Genomic DNA, 21,286 nt, shown 5'->3' with positions numbered 1-21,286 from the left:
AAGATGAGAAAATGGAAAAATTGCGTATGAGGATTCGAACTGAGAGAATAGAAGGTTATCAAGAAGCGGCAGACAATGCCATCTTATACGAAAGAAGATTGTGTATGCCCGATAAAGATGAGTTGAAGAATGAAATTTTGAGTGAAGCTCATGACACCCCCTACACCGCACACCCAGGAAGCACGAAGATGCACCAAGATCTGAAAACTAGGTTTTGGTGGGAAGGAATGAAGAGAGAGATAGCAGCTTTTGTAGAAAGATGTTTGGCATGCCAACAAGTAAAAACACTACACCAAAGACCATATGGAAAACTACACCCGTTAGAGATTCCCGAATGGAAGTGGGATCACATAGCTATGGACTTTGTCACTAGATTGCCGAAGTCGAAAAGAGGAAACACAGCCATTTGGGTAGTCATTGATAGATTGACGAAGAGTGCCCATTTTATACCTATTTCGATTACTTATGGATCTGACAAGCTAGCTCAGATCTATGTGCGAGAAATAGTACGACTGCATGGAGTACCGATGACGATTACATCCGACAGAGATTCCAAATTTACCTCACGGTTTTGGATAAGCATGCAGAAGGAGTTGGGTACTAAATTGAACTTTAGTACAGCTTTTCATCCTCAGACAGACGGATAATCTGAAAGGACTATACAAGTTCTGGAAGATATGATCCGAACTGTTGTACTAGACAAAGGAACCCAATGGGAACAAGTTTTGCCCTTAATTGAGTTTGCTTATAATAATAGTTTCCAGTCAACTATTAACATGGCTCCATATGAAGCCTTGTATGGGAAGAAGTGTAGATCTCCGCTCTATTGGGACGAAGTAGGAGAAAGAAAGATACTTGGACCTGAAGCAGTACAAGAAATGATTTCTACCGTGCGACAGATTCGTCAGAGAATCAAGGAGGCCCAAGATCGTCAGAAGCCCTACGCAGATACCAGAAGAACAGAGATTCATTTCGATGTGGGAAATAAAGTTTTTCTGAAAGTTTCCCCATCTCGAGGAGTGCATCGATTCGGTGTGAAAGGAAAGCTCAAACCGAGATACATAGTTACGTATGATATATTAGAGAAAGTAGGCCCCGTTTCTTACAGACTTGCGTTGCCACCACACTTCGCAAACGTCCACGGCGTTTTTCATGTATCTCAACTGAGGAAGTACGTGTTTGATCCAAAACACGTCATTCATCAAGAAGAAGTATCCCTGGAACCGGACTTGAGCTATGAGGAGAGACCAGAAGTTATTCTAGATAGGAAAATACAGCAGTTGCGAAACAAATCAATTGCTTTGGTGAAGATCCAATGGCGACACCATGGCCAAGAAGAAGCAACTTGGGAACTTGAGGAGAAGATGAAGGAGAAAAACCCCGAGCTTTTTCCCGAAGGTAAATAACGTAAATTTCGGGACGAAATTTTTTTAAGGGGGGTAGGATGTAACACCCCGCATTTTACCTGATTATAAATATTTTGAGATTTATATTTAAGAGCACCGAGATATAAAAATAATCTTATGATGAGATGAGATTTCTAATAGGTTGAGCTATTATATTTTCGATGATGAGACTAGTAAATGAAATACTTTGAGAAAATAAGGATGTATAGAGATGTTGTTTGAACTTTGATGAAGTTAAAAATTTTCTTTTCTTTCATTAGTTGGTAGCAGCTCTGGCGTAGCAGAGCTGATGTTGAGCCCAGCTCTGCTCTGCTCTGATAGCAGAGCTGAAAGCTCTGCTTTGGCTTTGAGCTCTGCTTTGACCTGGGAGCTCTGCTCTGGGTTTGAGCTCTGCTCTGGATGAAAGCTCTGCTCTGGAGGCAGAGCTGAAGTGGAGCTCTGCTCTGGAGATGGAGCTGAAAACCCGAGCTCTGCTCTGGTGACAGAGCTGAAAATGAGCTCTGCTCTGGCCGAGTCAGTTAGCTCTGCTCTGGCCGAGTCAGTGAGCTTTGCTCTGGCCGAGTCAGTTAGCTCTGCTCTGGCCGAGTCAGTTAGCTCTGCTCTGCCGAGTCAGTTAGCTCTGCTCTGCTGAGTCAGTCAGCTCTGCTCTGGCGAGTTTTTAACTCTGCTCTGGCAGCAGAGCTAAAACCGAGCTCTGCTCTGGAGGCGGAGCTGAAGTCGAGCTCTGCTCTGGAGGCAGAGCTGAAGACGAGCTCTGCTCTGATGGCAGAGCTGAAAGTTGAGCTCTGCTCTGCTCTGAGTGGCAGAGCTGAAGTCGAGCTCTGCTCTGGTGGACGAGATGAGCTCTGCTCTGGAGGCGGAGCTGAAGTCGAGCTCTGCTCTGGAGGCAGAGCTGAAGACGAGCTCTGCTCTGATGGCAGAGCTGAAAGCTGAGCTCTGCTCTGCTCTGAGTGGCAGAGCTGAAGTCGAGCTCTGCTCTGGTGGTCGAGATGAGCTCTGCTCTGGTGCGGAACTGACTTTGGAGAGAGAAGTCAAAGCAAGTGGATAAATGGATAAGATATTTATGCAAGTGGATAATTAAGCATGTGTTATTATCCAATACTTGATGGCTAAGTAAATGGGGTTATATATATATAACACCTTTCTCTTTCATCCTCACCATAGCAGCCGTCCCTTTCTTCTCTCTTTTCTCTCTCTTTCTCCATCAACACCTTCCATTGTTGGGCATAACCAAAGCTCCATAGATCAATTCTACACCATAGAAAGCTCTTAAATCATGCTCAAAACATCTTTATCTCCATAAATCATGCCCAAGTTCCGCTGATTTTCTGTGAAGTATTTGATGTGTGGGGGATGGATTTTATGGGGCCGTTTCCGAGTTCATTTGGAAATCTCTACATCTTGCTTGCCGTTGTTTATGTCTCAAAGTAGGTAGAAGCAAAAGCCACCAGAACGAATGACTCCAAGGTGGTTGCTGCATTTTTGAAATCTCATATCTTCACAAGGTATGGAGTGCTGCGAGCAGTGATAAGCGATCAAGGGACTCATTTTTGCAACCGCACAATTGAAGCTTTGATGCGGAAGTATGGAGTTCAACATAGATTGGCTACTCCCTATCATCCTCAAACAAACGGGCAAGCCGAAGTTTCTAACCGGGAGATAAAGCAAATCTTGGAGAAGACGGTGAATCCATCAAGAAAGGATTGGAGTTCAAGGCTAGATGACGCATTGTGGGCGTATCGAACGGCCTATAAAACTCCTATTGGCATGTCACCTTATCGATTGGTTTTTGGGAAGATGTGTCACTTGCCTGTTGGATTAGAGCACAGAGCGTATTGGACGATCAAAAAGATGAACATCCAATCGCCTAAGTGTGAGGAGGAGAGGAGATTTCAACTTCAAGAGTTAGGGGAGCTTCGCCTTGAAGCTTATGACGCCGCGATGTGGTATAAGGATCGCACCAAGATGTGGCACGACAAGAACTTGCGAGGAAAGACATTTACAGTCGGCCAAAGAGTGCTTTTGTTCCAGTCAAAGCTGCAGTTGATGCCCGGAAAATTGAAGACGAAGTGGATTGGCCCCTTCGTCATACAGTCTGTTTGCCTAAACGGGGCATTTGAGATTCGCAGTTTGGATACGGCAAAGATGTTTACTGTCAATGGACATTGATTGAAGCCGTATTATGATACATCATCCTTGGCAGACGTGGAAGAAATTTCGCTCCTGCCTCTGAAACATTCTTGATCACAGTCGGGAGTTGAGCCGATGACGTTAAATAATGGCGCTTATCGGGAGGCAACCCGACTTTCTGTCCCTTTTAATTTTTCTGCTTTGTTTACCTTTTCTTTAATTTTCATTTTTCGTTAAGTTTTTCAGTTTCTTAGTTTCCCTTCCTTAGTTTTAAAGTTTTGTTATGTTTCAGTTCTTTACCATATAAAAAAAAAATCGAGTGTGTGGTCGAGTTAGGCGAAATTTTGCTAAGTATTGGAAGCCATCCTTTTATTTTCATCAGGGGCTCAATCGCAATTATTGAAACTCTAACATGGGGGTTATTTTGCAGATAAGGAGAAATGGGGGTCAAAATGTAATTTTCAAAAAATAGGGTTTTGACTCAAGTCAAAGCTTCCCCTACAAGCTTTCCCCCCATTTTCCAACACCACACATCGACTCCCACCTCCGCTGCTGAACCACGCCCCCTCCCCTACCACTACCAAATCTGTCGCAGCCCGATTCCCGACACTAGTGATAGTGGGGTACGAGTATCGATACGACTATTTTTAAAGAATAAAAGATAAGAAGAATAGGTCGAACATCAAGCGGAAACTTACATCAAAGAATGCTTAAGGGAAAATCATGGTAAATGATCCCAAGGGTAAAATCGTCAATGTCGTTATAACTTTTTAATTAACAGGAATTTCATGATCAAAAACAAAACAGGTATAGCTTATTTTTCATAAGGAAACATAATATGCAGAGTATCGCAGCAAAAGGCGAACCGATTACATGTATGGAGACACATAACCGTGAGTATATTACTTGATTCATATCCAAAGAAACTTCACATCAAGACTTTATCGATAAAAAAGGAAATACGATAAAGTAAATACATCATCTAACGATCCCCCACCAGCACCAGACCAATCTCACTCCTAGCTTAGCCTGCACATTTAGAAATACATGCAGGGCGTGAGTATATAATACTCAGTGGGCAAACGCCGAAAAACAAGAAAGGCGCTCTTAGAGCTATAAGTTTGAAGCTTGCCACATCTCAGCAATACACAGAAATAAGTTAGTATTAAATGAATATGTGCATGCAGTTTTAATAATCAACATCATAAATAAACGATAGCGCTATCAAAGTACTCATCATGCATGTACCACATCTACAACTCATCATCATCAAAGGTACTGAGAAGTAGGCCTCCTTCTCAAGCACCGTGACTGGCCGACCCAAAGACGGCTCACAGTCACCTCTGTGTACACTAGCCCTGGCAGGATAGCTATCAACTGCCCAGGACCCGAATTCGTCTCATCTCATCAGTAGAGGGTAACATACAAGCTCAACATCAAAAATTGGCAAGTCAAACATTTCTCAACATCATTTATCTCAAATTATTTGATAAGCTCATAACATCATTATTTCATCAAATCATTTTAGAAAGCTCGGATAATATATGTATACTCAAAATATTGCCCACCTGAAGACCTTACTCAAAAACTCCCGTCAAAGCGGAGTTACTTACTTCCCTGCTCTGCTCGTGTCTTCAGGGATCATCGTCATCATCGAAGGTTCATGTCATAAAATGAATCTCGATTAGAACTCAACGACAAAAACTCATGCCTTAACTCATGCTCTATCTTATATTCTATCTCTTAATCGACTCTACATAAACTTCTTCACTCATTTCAAATCCTTAAGTCCAAGGATAGGTTTCAAGAAAATCATGGTTCTAAGTCTCGATTTATCTCTCATATAAGACTCGTCTAATCTCATTAAAACACTTAGGCAACATAAACACATAAGGCACATAAGAAAATACAATCAAACATCAACAAATCATGTTCTGTTTTCCCACTGACTCAACTTCAAAATTTAACACGTTCTGACTCCGACATCTCCTGGACTCCAGACTCATACCAAAAGAAAGGTATTTGAGTCTAGTTTCATTTAAAAAAAAGTAGAGTCAGAAAATCCAAGTGGTTTGGGAGATATGGCGTTTTTACCACGGTCTACCATATTCGGCAGTTTTGAGCAATCGGAAACATTGATTTTTGAAAAATAGTAAACGTTGTCAAACTGAGCTCAAATTTGGTGGATATCTATCCCATACAGTAAGGTTGATACCATAAAAATTTGGAAAGCTAGATCACACAGGAAGCTACTGAAATGAATGACTTTGTCCCCTGTTCTCTGAAATTCCCGGTAGAAATGTGCAGATTTGGTTTTGCATTTTGTAAAAATAGTAAATCAAGACCAAATGACTTGAAATTTTACCGGTATGCTCAAGACTCATGTAGGGACATGCTGTAAACTTTTCAAAGCCATTAGCCATCGACAACCCGTCGATCACAGTAGGTCAGTAGCCTACGAAAAATCACCAAAATTCATCTCAAACTCTTAAATGCTCAATTCAACATTTCTTCAAAGAAAACCAATCAAAGTTCATTTTAAACACATATAACACACAAAAACATTCAAAACATTTAAAATACTCATCATACTCAAATTAACTCTCCTCTTTTACATCTTAACTCAAATCTCAAGGAAAACGTTTCTAAAAACGTATCAAGTCAATCCTCTTCTCAATTTCATGCTTAAAAACACTCAATCATTCAAAATGACCTCATACTTCATATAACTCATTTTATACACATAAATCCCCTATAATCATACCAACCAAACTTTAATAAAAACTCATATATTCACATAAACTCTCAACAAAAATATGACAACTTCACAAAATGGTCATAAAGCAAATTAGACCTCATTTTATCAATTATTGACTTCTCAAAATATGAAAACTCAAAAACTCTCATAAACTAACTCAAGTCAAAATTTTACTTAGCTTCCAATAGACTTAATCAAACATATTAAAACACCAACATCATGCTCAATTACACATATCTTAAGCCAAATCATTTATTAAACACATAGACAAGAAAATCCCAATTTTTACCAAACTAAACTCTTTGACATTTTATGAACTCACATGGATCTTTAATCTCATCATATATCTATTAATCTTAACCCATTTAACTCACATATAAACCATCAATTTACAAATTAGAGCATAGATACACATAGCCCTAATTTTAGTAAACTAACTCATATCAAAATCATCATTTGACATCATATACTCAATTTACTCCATCAATCATCATCATATACATCTCAAGGACTCATATTCATCATCAATTCATCACTTAAACCATCAACTCAAAAGTTCCCAATTTTGGGTAAACTAAACTTTATCAAAGTTTGAATCTCAAAGCATAGCTTTTCAAAACACACATCAATCATCATTGAACATCACATAGATCATCTTTCTCACCCCAATTCAAGGAAAGAAAAAGAAAAATTTTTGAAGGGTAGAACACCCATTTTTTCGAAAATTTTGAAGAATAAGAGAGGGGGTGATTTCTTGCTCCAATCCTTCAAATATACTCACATATAACATCATACAAGTCTAATCTATGAATATGGAGATTACTTACCCAAGTTTACACCAAATATCAAATTTTCTCTCACTAACTTCAAGATTGAATCTCCATGGATCTTCTTGAATCTAAGGAGATGGAAGGTGTTTAAGGTGGATTTAGAGGGTGATTTGAGTTTTGGTATGAATTTGTGAAGCTCCGAAGGTGCATCAATGGAGGAAAATGGTGGAAAGTAGAGAGATGAAGGGGAGAGAGGTGGTGGTCGAAAGTTAGGGGAGAAGGAGAGAGAGGAATTTGCAAGATATGAAATGATCTTGGTAATCTTATAAAAGATTTGTGAATCTTTAAAGAGGATTTGAGAATCTTATGAAATATTTGGCAATTAATGCCTTGATCTCTCTCTCTCTAATCTCTACACTCTCTCTAATCTCTACTCTCTAAATCTCTACTCTCTCAATCTCTACACTTAATAAATTTTAGTAATTAGTCTCATACTTGGGAAATTAAAAATAAATCATGTGAGAAGGGTGATTAAATAATAATCACAAAAACTATGGAAATATTACTCATTAATAAAGTACCATAGTATAATTATTCATGTGACCAAAATAAAATAATTATAGCACTAATATTAGTGCACTCACTCAATTATAATATTCCTCATCATAGGAAAAATAATTTTAAAAAAAAAATATTATGCTTGGAAAAATTTCCATAAACCGGCATCGTTCAATTTCTCGGTAAAAATAAACCGCACTTTCTTTGGAAACTTAATAAAAATTCCCAAGTGCTAAGGTTTCAAATAAAAATCATAATAATATGGTCATACTGACATACGTCACAAAATCACATAATCACTCAGTCACGTAAATTCACATAACATCACATCAAAATAGTCGGCAGACTCAAATAAGCTAGACGTCTCTCTGACCGACTCTATTTATCAAGGTTTTCACTCTTTCTTTCTCGACTCTATTTCCAACTCATTATTCCTATTTTCTTAATAGGACAGTCAATCTCTGATATCTCAGCATCCGGTATCTCTATTCCCGGTAGTTGGAAATAAAATAAAATCTCAGCTCAATTCAATCAGCATCTCTATCTCAACTCATTTCTCAAATCTCATCACTCTAATTCCATCATCGGTTTATTCACTCGTATCTCTATTTAAAAGACAATCTGTTTTATCTGCTCATAAAAAAAAGTAGTCTCGTAATTCGACATCTCAGTACTCTCAATAGTGTTAAGACACTATCTCACAACATAGGAAAAGTACGGGGTGTTACAAAATCCGCCGCTGCACCACCTAACTCTGACCGCCATCATCACTGCTGAGCCACCATACTCGCCGCCGCACCACCACCACTCACCACCTCCTCTTCTCAATCCCATGGCTCCAAAGCGGAAGAGAGGCGCCACCTCACGGCACCGCCAGGAGGCAGAAGCGTCGGCCCCTGAAATACCAGCCACCACCGCCGCATCCGTTCCGCACCAGAGCCCGAGAGACGCCACTCCACCAACCAAAGCCCTAGCCACTCCTCCACCGCAGCGCCGCAGCACCAGGACACGATCGGCGATGACCGTTGCTGGCCCGAGCACAACTCAGAGCTCCGACGACTCCGACATTCCCGACCTTGATTATGAGTTGGAGGCGAGCTCCAATTCTACCACTGAATCGTTCGCCGACTCGGCCGCCTCCTCAGCCAAACCGGGAGACGATGTCACTTCTCACAAATTCCCTGTGGAATTTTCTGATCCTACCGAAGTCGAGGAGCTCCTCAATTTTCCAAACGATGCGCTGCGCAAGGCTGTAAAAATACGGCGATAGAAAAACTTCCTCACAGGTAAACCTTTGCACCTTGCATCCATTGAACGTTTAGGCATTAAGGATCGCTTCGTCGAGTACTTTGAACGAATTGGCTGGTCTTGGTTGTTGTGTGAGTCTTTTTATCCTGTGTATCAAGAAGTGGCTCTAGAGTTTTTCTCGACATTCAAGTTTGTTGATACTTGTGATCTTGATGTGAAATGCATTTCTTTTCGTCTATTTAATATGCATCATGAACTGTCTTTGCTTGAATGGTCGGTTAAATTGGGTATTTGTTCATTGGAGGAGGTAGTTGAGCATGAATTTAGGTCTGTGTTATGTGGTTTGGGGTCAGTTGAGTCGGATGTGGCAAACGCGGGGCAGTCATGGTTTTTACTTGCTCGACCGAGAGCACCGCTGTTTGATGCTTCTCGGTCATCTGTGTGTGAGGTCAAGGACCCCGTGTTGAGGATATGCCATATTTATCTGTGCTATAACTTGATTGGTCGATCGACAAATTTTTCTAAAGTCAGTAATGTGGATATGTTCTTTCTAAGATGTATGCATGAGGGAGTAAAAGTCAATTTGGGATATTGGATAACGTCTAGTATGCATTACATCAGCACACACCCAGCCCGTCACCTTACACTTTACCATTTTCTCGGGACCTTCATTGCACGGAACTATGACTTTACTGCTCATTCGTGTATGACCCTGTGCAAGAGACCCACCCCGTTTGACCTTGACTGTCGCAGCCCGACGTCTAGCCAGTGATAGCGTGGACCGGGTATCGATACGAGTAAATAAAATAATGAAGTAAAGAAGGAAGAATTAGATCAAACAACAAGCGGAAGCTCACAACAAAACATGCAAAGATGAACAACAATAACATCATCTCAAAGATACAAATATTATCGGCTTCATAAGTTCAAAAGTACAGGGATTCTCGACAAAGTTTACAAACCGGACATAGTTAAAATTTTACAAAGGTTTATAATTTACAGAGTCTTGCAGCAAAACGTGAACAGACTATATGTATGAAGACATATAGCCAAGAGTATACTTCTGTAACACCCCGCATTTTACCTGATTATAAATATTTTGAGATTTATATTTAAGAGCACCGAGATATAAAAATAATCTTATGATGAGATAAGATTTCTAATAGGTTGAGCTATTATATTTTCGATGATGAGACTAGTAAATGAAATACTTTGAGAAAATAAGGATGTATAGAGATGTTGTTTGAACTTTGATGAAGTTAAAAATTTTCTTTTCTTTCATTAGTTGGTAGCAGCTCTGGCGTATCCGAGCTCTGCTCTGGAAGCAGAGCTGATGTTGAGCCTAGCTCTGCTCTGCTCTGATAGCAGAGCTGAAAGCTCTGCTCTGGCTTTGAGCTCTGCTTTGACCTGGGAGCTCTGCTCTGGGTTTGAGCTCTGCTCTGGATGAAAGCTCTGCTCTGGAGGCAGAGCTGAAGTGGAGCTCTGCTCTGGAGACGGAGCTGAAAACCCGAGCTCTGCTCTGGTGACAGAGTTGAAAATGAGCTCTGCTCTGGCCGAGTCAGTTAGCTCTGATCTGGCCGAGTCAGTGAGCTCTGCTCTGGCCGAGTCAGTTAGCTCTGCTCTGGCTGAGTCAGTTAGCTCTGCTCTGCCGAGTCAGTTAGCTCTGCTCTGCTGAGTCAGTCAGCTCTGCTCTGGCGAGTTTTTAACTCTGCTCTGGCAGCAGTGCTAAAACCGAGCTCTGCTCTGGAGGCGGAGCTGAAGTCGAGCTCTGCTCTGGAGGCAGAGCTGAAGACGAGCTCTGCTCTGATGGCAGAGCTAAAGTCGAGCTCTGCTCTGGTGGACGAGATGAGCTCTGCTCTGGAGGCGGAGCTGAAGCCGAGCTCTGCTCTGGAGGCAGAGCTGAAGACGAGCTCTGCTCTGATGGCAGAGCTGAAAGCTGAGCTCTGCTCTGCTCTGAGTGGCAGAGCTGAAGTCGAGCTCTGCTCTGGTGGTCGAGATGAGCTCTGCTCTGGTGCGGAACTGACTTTGGAGAGAGAAGTCAAAGCAAGTGGATAAATGGATAAGATATTTATGCAAGTGGATAATTAAGCATGTGTTATTATCCAACACTTGATGGCTAAGTAAATGGGGTTATATATATATAACACCTTTCTCATTCATCCTCACCATAGCAGCCGTCCCTTTCTTCTCTCTTTTCTCTCTCTTTCTCCATCAACACCTTCCATTGTTGGGCATAACCAAAGCTCCATAGATCAATTCTACACCATAGAAAGCTCTTAAATCATGCTCAAAACATCTTTATCTCCATAAATCAAAAGCTAGAGTGTGATAGAAAGCTTGGTTTCAAGAAGGAGGAGCTATACTTTTCTCTTCAAAAATCATAGAGTAAGCTTCTAAACACATGAACCTATTTATTTTTAGGCTTTATGAGCATGTAAATGGAGGATCAAAGCACGAAAACATCACCTTATCTTTTCTTCAATATTTTCGAATATACTAGGGTTGGAAGTCTTCTAAAATTTTGTCGTCTTCTAACTAGTATATGCATGCTATTAAGGTGTTAATTATTGGTCTTTGAGTGAAAAGCATGATTTAATTTGAGTTATGGAATATTGAAGGTGTTGGGTTGTGTGATGTTGGAAAGTTGAAGTTCATGAAGAAAGTAAGGGCTAGAGTATAAAAATGAGATTGTAGCTATGATTGTTGATGGATTAAAATGATGATTAAAGATGATTGATAAAGATTATGATGAATTGGTTTGATAAGAAATAAAGTATGCTTGGCTATATGTTTAGGGTGGACTAGTTGATAAGTGAATTGGCTAGCTTATTTAAGCTACTGACTTGATTGATTTCGACAGGGTTTTTGATACCCAAAAATCTTGAAACTTTTATGGTAAGTATATATAAGTGTTAGAAACGTTCATGTAAAATTTGAAGTCTTTTGGACGTCGTTTGATACCCTTTTAAATTATGAAACTCCAACTGCAACTTTCTACCGAAAGTATGGAAGAAACAGATACAAGAGCCACTTTTCTAATAGTTTTCCGTGAGTTTATGGTTTCCAAATTTTTATATGAAGAAGATGAACATGTTATATAGCTATCCACAAAATTTCAAGTTATTTTGACAAGATCTACTATTTTTCAAAAATCAAAACTTTCAGTTGCACAAAACCGTCGAATATGGTAGACTGTAGGAAAATGGTTATATCTCCTAAACCACATAGAGTTTCGCAACCTACTTTTTTTTTTTAAATGAAACTAGACTTCAAGAGGTTTCAAACGGTATGAGTCCCAAACCCAGGAGAGTTCCGAGGTAAAGCAGTTTATTGCTTGAAATTGGGACAGAGTATATGAAGTCAAGTATGGTTTTTCACAAAGTACACCTACCTTTGATTTAGTAAATTGCATGTGTTAATGGCGATAACTATACACCTTCGTAATTCATAAAAATGCTAAAGGGATATATATATGTAGATGAAACATTTTTTTTTCCCGTGTTAATTTACTTAACCAAATTGGTTCTCTTGAGATATTAAACCACTTAGTAATGTCATTAAGCATTATGTGAATTATCGAGTATATATTAAAGAATGTGATATAACCTCATAACTTTAGTTTGTGATTGCTAAAGGTTATCTGGGTTTGTGTATTTAGAAGTCTTTCCTTAATGAACAGATTAACTTAAAACTTTGGTATGTGGTTGATAATGGAATCAATGAATAATTAGGAAGTATTATTATAAGAGTGTTTTGGTTACAAAGAGTGATTAGTTACAAGGAAACAATGAGAAGGGAAGACTAGTACTTAGATGAGAATAGAAAACCTAGTGAGGATTTGTCTGATTGACGTTTATTTTATTACATGAATCGTCTATGCCAACGATGATATCTGAAGACACAAGTCAAGGGCATAAGTAGGATTTTTCCGAAGTACAAGGACCAAAGCTAAGATTTCCAGGTGGGCATTACTTTCTAATACCTCTATTACAAGCTTTCTAAATGATGATTTTGATGATGTCTATAAGTTTTAAGATGATAAATTGATGTTTGAACTAATTAACTTGCCGAGTTTTGATGACGACGAGCCTGTATGTTACCCTCTACGGATGAAACGATTTCGGGTCCTGCCAAAGGCGGGATTGTGTACACGGAGGTAACTGTGAGCTGCATACCGGGTTGGCCGGTCAGAAATGACCGTGAGCCGACTGTCAGGTCGGCCGGTTACGGTGCTTGAGAAGGAGGCCTACTTCTCAGTACCATGATGATGATAAGTTGTAGAAGTGGTACTACATGCTAAGTATTTATGACTGCAGTCTATTTTTCATTACTTTATGATGCTTATAATTTATCAATTGCTTACACAGGTTCTTTTAAAGAAAATCCCCTGTGTGATGTATAAATGGCAAGTTAAATGTATAGCTCTAAGAGCGAGATTGTTTATTTTCGGCTTATGTCCACTGAGTATTTTATACTCAGCCCTGCATGTATTTCTAAATGTGCAGGATGAGCAAGGAGAGAGATTGGGGGATCGCTGGAGGGCTGTTGTTCATAGACGACCTTTTTAGTACCGTATTTCACTCCTATACGGTAGTGTGATTAGTTGAAGACTAGCTATGAACTTAATTAGGATTGTTACTCTCAGCTATATGTCTTCATACATATAGTCTGATCATGTTATGATGTGCTACCCTGAACTTTATGAATCATTGTAAATATTTAACTATACTCCCTTTTGTTTTCATTGACTAGAACCTTGATACATTTGAATGTATGAAGCCGACCATGTTTCTATTAAGTTTGATGATATTTTATTGCTTTAACTTGAATTATTAGTAACTTCCGCTTGATGAGTCTTCTAGTTCGCTTGTTTTTACCCTATCTTTTTATTAGTCGTATCGATACCCAATCTACGCTATCACTGGCTAGATGACGGGCTGCGACAACTTCTTGACTATAAACATCGACATCAAAAAGCTACCGTATGTAATATAAATACGGTAAAATGAACAATGTCGTCCAAAATAAGTCCCCACCAGCACCAGACCGATCTTCCTCCTCCTCGCTTATCCTGCACATTTAGAAATACATGCAGGGCTGAGTACAAAGTACTCAGTGAACATATGCCGAAAAACAAATGAAAGCTTGCTCTTAGAGCTATAAATTGAACTTGCCACATTAAGCAACGCACAGGGGTTTTAGTTAGAGAAGAACCTATGCATGCAATTTCGCAAATCATAACATCATAATAAAGTAACTGTGCAGTTTAAATATTCATTATGTATGTACCACATCCACTACTCATCATCAAAGGTACTGAGAAGTAGGCCTCCCTCTCAAGTGCCGCGACCGGCCGACCCGATAGACGGCTCACAATCACCTCTGTGCACAAAATCCCGCTTGTGGCAAGACCGAATTCGTCTCATCGGTAGAGGGTAACACACAAGTCATTATTAACAAAACTTGGCAAGTCAATTAGTTTCAAGCATAACATTAACTCAATTCATAATCATAAATATCATATCATTTAAGAAAACTCGTATAATATGTATACTCAAAATAATGCCCACCTGACAAACTTAGCTTACTCTCGTAGTACTTGGGCGATCTTACCTCCGTCCTCTGCTCGTATCTTCGGATGTCACAATGTCGGAGTGGTTCATGGGATAAGATAAACCTTAGTTAGAAACTCATTTACTAAAATCCAATCTCGTCTCAAACTTTAACTTATCACTCATCTTCTATTTACCCAAATAAATCTCAATCCCTAGGTATACTTAACTCCTAAGAATTCACAAGTCCTACTCTCGACTTAACACTCAACTTGAATTAAACTCATAGCAATCAAGCACATAAACTAGCATAATCACATAAACATATAAATTCACACATAGACATGTCACAAACAAATATCATTCTGCACTGACTCGATTTAAAAACTTCACCAGATTCGGTACAGAACTCCACTGGAGTCGTGATCTATACCATTTGAAACCACTTTGAGTCTAGTTTAATTAAAAAAAAGTAGGATAAAAAAATCCAAGTAGTTTAGGAGATATGACTGTTTTCCTACAGTCCATCATATTCGGCAGTTTTGAGCAATTGAAAACTTTGATTTTTGAAAAATAGTAAACGTTGTCGAAAAGACTTGAAATTTTGTGGGTACTTAGCTAAGACACTCATGTCTTAACAATAAAAATTTAGGCTCCAAAAAGTTAGGGAAAGATACTGGAAAAGGTAACAATATTGTCTACACACCGAACATTTCGGCAGAAAGTAGCAGTTTTAGTTTTCCATTTTATAAAAATAGTAAACAAAGTCCAATTGACTTGAAATTAATCATGCTTTCTCCTTGCTAGTAGTCTAACTAGCTAACACATAAACATCATCAATTCAAGTAGTTATCTCATTAATCAAAAGTTCCCAATTATTAGTAAACTAAACTTAACCAATTTTAGGCATTCTTGACAATTAACCAAATTGATCCCTAATTATCATTTCTATCATGCTTAATAACAATTAAACTTAGCCAATTTAATCAATTAACACATAGATCACAAAGTCCCAATTTTTATCAAACTAAACTTTTTGAAAAATCTACAAACATGCATAAATCCTTAATCCAACCTTAGATTAATCAAATTGAATCACCTGATTGCATTATTAACCAATCAATTAATCAATTAAACCATAGAATAAGTTTTACCCAAATCACATCAAACTAACTCTCACCGAAATTTGACCATCAACTTCATTCATCAATCTACTCCATCAAATATCATATTAGTCATCTCATAAGCTCATATTCACCATCAATTCATCATTTAATCCATAGATTCAAGAATTTCTAATTTTAGAACAAACTAACCTAAATGAAAAATCATATCTCATGGCAAAGCCCCTCAATACACATAGAAATCATCTCAAAACACCTCAATAAGCATAGATCTCATGCCAAATTAAGAAAAGAATAAGAAAATTTTTTGAAGGGGAGAACCCCTAAATTTCGAAAATTACAAAAAAGAAAAAGAAAAAAGATGTTTTCTTGCTAGATCTAAACCATTTATACACATATATAACTCAATCAAGCTTAGATCTAAATAGATCTAGTACTTACTCAATTATTTAAGGAAGGATAAAAATCTTCTCTTTTGCTTCAAGCTTGAAAATCCCTCCAAACTAGTTCTTGATTCAAGGAATAAAGATGTTTAGGACTTGATTTGATGGAGTTTCTTGGTATAGAAATGATCTTGGAAGCTTTGAGAATGGTTATCCATGGTGGTAGAAAGGGAAAAGAGAGAGAGTAGGCGTGTGAATGAGGTGGGGAGAGAGAAAAATGAGTTTTGTTTAAATTCTTCAACTTGTTGCCCAAGTTTCATAATGGATAGGGCTTATCCAAACTAAGCTTCTTCAACACACTAGCAAGTGGCTTCCCCACTGGCCCACTTGTCTATTAGCTTAGGTTAATGGTAATTAAAGAATGTAAATGGTGAAATTGTGTAGTAAAAGTGTAGTAGGAGATAGGTTAGGAAAATTACTCACTAATTACACTCATTAATAAATTATCAAGGAATGGTGTGATCAAATAATTAAACATAATTAGAATACACATAATTCACATCACATCTAGCTCATTAAAATAAATTCCAAAAAATTCCAATAGGAGAAATTTATAATATAAAAGTGAGATCACAATTCTCCATTTAAAAAAATTTATCTCTATGTTACAACATCCAAGAAAAATTATAAATCAATCAATCTCAACTGTTATCACCACGTAGGTCACATAAAAAAAATCAATTATTCTCACTCAAACATGACCTCTCAATCAGTCAAAATCTAACGACAATTTAATTGTCTCATGAATTCGACTCATCACTATAGTAAGTCTCACTCACTCACCACAGCTCTATATCTAGCCAGGTATCCTCTTAACTTAACACTATAAATCGTCTCAAAAATAATTAAGCTTCCTTTATCGGAAACATAAACTACATCATCTCCTCAATTTAATCAGCATTTCTATCAAAAACTCATTCTATTAAAAAAAATTCACCCACTAGTTCTATCATCAACTTCTAAAATACTCACATCTCAATCTTATTAAAAAAAAAATTCCATCCCTTATAAGCTAATGCTAGAATCTCGATATTCTAATAGTGAATCCTCAAAATAAATAATAAGGAAAATTGCGGGGTATTACATCCTACCCCCCTTAAAAAAAATTTCATCCCAAAAATTGTGTTACTCACCTTCGGGAAAGAGCTCAGGGTACTTTTCTTTCATCTTTTCTTCGAGTGCCTAAGTTGCTTCTTCTTGACTGTGATATCTCCATTGAATCTTCACCAAAACAATCGACTTGTTTCGCAATTGTTGTATCTCCCTGTCCAGAATAACTTCAGGTCTTCTCTTCATAGCTAAATCTGGTTCAAGAGAGAGTTCTTCTTGGCGAATGACACGTTTAGGATCTAGCGTGTACTTCCTATGTTGAAACACGTGATAAGATCATGGACATTCGCGAAGCTTGGCGGTAACGCCAGTTTGTAGGCAACGGGGCCTACTTCCTCTAGTACATCATACGTTCTATGTATATTGGTTTAAGCTTATATTTGATTCCCAATCGATGCTCTCCGTGAGATGGGGAAATCTTTCTGAAAAACTTTATCTTCAACTTTGAATTGAATCTTCGTTCTTCTGGTATCCGTGTAAGAGTTATGGTGGTCATGTGCCTCTTTAATTCTTTGTCGAGTTTGTCGCAGGGTAGCGATCGTTTCTTTTACTGCTTCATGACTAGGTATATTCTCTTTCTCCTTCTTTATCCCAATAAAATGGGGTTTGACACGTTCTTCCGTTGAGCGCTTCGTGCGGTGCCATGGTCATAGCGGCCTAGAAACTATTGTCATCGAAAAACTTGATTTGAGCAGAAGTTGTTCACATTGAGCTCATTTTTCTAAAACCACTGTCTAAACTATATCATCTAGAATGTAAATGGTCCTCTCAGATTGTCCATTCGTTTATGGAAAAACAAAACAAAACTGAAATTCAATCTAAAGCCTAACTTCTTCGGCAGGCTCATTCAGAGGTGTGAGGTAAATTTAGAATCCCCATCCAAGGTGATCGTTGTCGAGGCTTCATGCAATCACATGATCTCACAAACTGTCGTCTTTTCTCTTCTCGCCATTGGCAATATTGTGACCAAGTCTCTAGCAATGTGTTCTGACTTCCTTTCTGGAATTGCTAACAATCGTAGCCTCCTATAGGATTGCTGATGTAGCGCCTTCACTTCCTAATGGCCCAAGCATCGTTATACGAGTGAAGCTATCTTCTCGTTTCATGCCTCTCCATCGAAACTTTGTCTTCTTGATAATGTTCCATGCTTCAAAAATGTACTGTATAACATTCTTTACTACATCTGCATAAATAACGTATTCCTCGTCCGTTTCGAGGACTATGAGTATTGGGGTAGTAATCATTTCTTTTCTTCGATAACTAAAACCTATATCTATATCCTTCTGTCCGAAAGGTATCACTATAACATCATAGAGACTGTATCTTGTGTGAAACATCGTCGTTGGGATGTCTTCTTTCGGTATCTTGAAGTCCTGAAACTCCGTAGATGCTCCACTGTGAGGCGCATATCATTTTCCTTGTCATCGTTTTTTACTCTAGATTCTTGTTCTGCGTTCGGGTAAATACTATTGTGTCGCATCTTTGATAGTCAGTGTTTTCTTCCAATTCCTCTTAGTGTCGCGTGTAGGTCCCTCATCGGATGGCTGGAATGAAATTCACTTCTCCTTGCATTGTATCGTTGTGTAAAATCGGATAACTAGTCTATTTTCAAAAATAATATCTATGCTCCACGTACGCATTAGTCTCAGAGCCTTAGCCATTAGCTTATGTGTTCCTGATTCGAATTCTAAGTTAGGACATACACACGTAATGGTGGCGATATAGCCTAAGGATGTAGCTACTTTTAATGCTACCGAGTTGGTTCTATATCGAGTTCTAATGTATCCGAAGACGTGTAAGAAATAAGACAGCGCAAAGCACCTGAATTAACTACGGTTACGATTAGTACTCTTCTAATCCTCCATACCTGCCAAATCTTCTTGATTCTCATCATGTGGCTTTTGATCGATTGCTAAAATTTGTTGATACTGGATTTGTTGTTGATCTAGTTGGGACTCATGATGGTAACTCTTCGACTGATATTTTCGGCGGTGTCGTCGACGTCGTAAAGGTTGAGGTAGTGGAAGAATTTTCTCCATCGCTTTGAGCTGGGGTTGTTGATACTGGCTCGATGTTTCCCCACTCGTTCCTTGCTGGCGATTGGGACATTGGTTGGAGAAATGCCCAATTCTCCCGCATGTGAAGCAGCTATTGGTTCCAGCTCTACATACTCCCAAGTGTAGCTTGTGACACTTAGGACATGGTGGTGCTCCTTGAGGCCCTTGTGGTGGAACATTTGGTCTACCTAACTGTCGCTTGACTTGTCCTTGGAACTGTGGATGCGCATTCTCACCTGCCATGGCCTATTAGCTTCTGGATCACGATTATCCCACATTCGCTTTTCCTTCAGTCCTCGTCCAGAAATAGGTGAATTAGATACTTGTGTGATTGGGGTCGCCGGGATTACTGGCTCTTGTGCAGTTCTATCTGGTTGCATGGCCAGTTCCATGTCGAGTGCCCTATTTAAGGCCTCCGCATAAGTCAGTGCACTTTAACTTGCCAACACCACCCTAAACTCTTGCTTCAGTTCGGAACATAATAAATCAGACATCTTCTCATCAGTATCTACCTGATATGGCGCATAACGGGCTAAGTCGTAGAATTCTCGATCATATTCCGCTACTGTTTTCTGTCCTTGCTTAAGGTTAACAAACTCCATTTCTTTCTGCTTGCGATAGCTCCTGGGTATATACTTTTCATAGGCGGCTGCTTTAAATTGCTCCCAAGTAAAGTTTTCTAACTGTTCTGGAGTTAAGGTTTTCTGTTTAGCCTCCCACCAGAAATCCGCCGATCCTTTCAATTGATAAGACATGCACATAAGACGCTCCTGGTCGCTACACCGGAGAAATCGGAAGATTCGCTCCATGCTACGAATCCACTCTTCTTTTTCTGCAGGATCTCCCGTTCCATTGAAAATTGGTGGATTCTGTCGTAAAAAGAGTTCCTTAATCCTTCTTTGAGGTGGTGGAGGTGGTGGCGGTGTAGGATCTCTAGGATCTTCATCCTCTTCTTCTTGATTTTGGTTTCTTCTTCTCGGTGGCATACTAAATAGACACATAAGTTAGCATAAAATAGATTCTCATACATCGTTGGTTCACAAAACTCTATTCTCACTATAATCATATCTTATGATTGCAATTCATGCTAAACAATGTCCATATCCAAACATCACATAATTAGAGCGAACAAATGAAAGCTTATCGAAAATCTAAAGACCATCTCATCATCATCTCATATATACATATCTCTATAGAAATTCTCCTCATGCGGGGACCTCTTCATAAAAAGAGGGGGGGGAGGGGTATTATAAATCAAAAGGAGCATCCCTATTACTACTGTGATACTACATCTATACTAACCATCGTCTCAATTGCCTATCGTGAAACTCATCATCTGGTCCAAACCGTCAACTCGATCCTCCTCAGAATTTGCTATTCCCTGATCTGGCTCAGCATCACTTCTCCTCGTCCTCAAAATGGTTAGCCTTCTCCATGGGTGGCTGAGGGGAAAGAATCCATGGTCTGATAGTTGCTCTCGTCTCGTAATATATGTATCCTACCAACTATTCTCGTGAATCGTCTTTCTACGGATCATCATTCTCGCTATACCGTCCTAGTTACCTAGACATCCCTATCTCATGTCGGGTATGGTAGAAAATTGGATATGATGAATAAAAATGCCTGAACCTTATAAAAGCGAGTTCAATTAGAGGAAGGATTCCATAACAACCAATGTTGTCTCAAGAATAGATGAAGAAGTCACAATCAGTGTAAAATCAGATGTTGGAATAGAAACTAGAACAGAAATTGGGATATAATATAATGAAAGCAAATCAATACTGGAAAAATGGACAATCGACCAAACGAAAAATGAATTAATCTCCAGCATCAAAGTAAAGATCTCCAACACAAACGGCTCAGGCTTGAAACAATGGGATCTGGCAAAAATCAGCTCGAGTACAAACGTCTCGGGCTCTAGCATGGGCTCAAATGAGCGCAGTAAAGATAGAAATATGATCATAAGAGGGTAAAGGCTTAGTGAGTCCACGCTCATAAACTAATCTAGCGACAATAAATGCGGTCCCGGGGAAAAATACCTCTATTATAAAGTACTAGTGTTCAAGAGTATCTACGCATCCCCTAAGGTCTCTATAGTACGCTAACCTTATCAGTGTCTTGTCAACAAAC

This window comes from Salvia miltiorrhiza, chromosome 2 (assembly GCF_028751815.1).
Source record: "Salvia miltiorrhiza cultivar Shanhuang (shh) chromosome 2, IMPLAD_Smil_shh, whole genome shotgun sequence".
In the NCBI taxonomy this organism is placed as follows: domain Eukaryota; kingdom Viridiplantae; phylum Streptophyta; class Magnoliopsida; order Lamiales; family Lamiaceae; genus Salvia; species Salvia miltiorrhiza.
The sequence above is the reverse complement of the archived record's forward strand: the minus strand, read 5'-3'. Positions refer to the sequence as shown.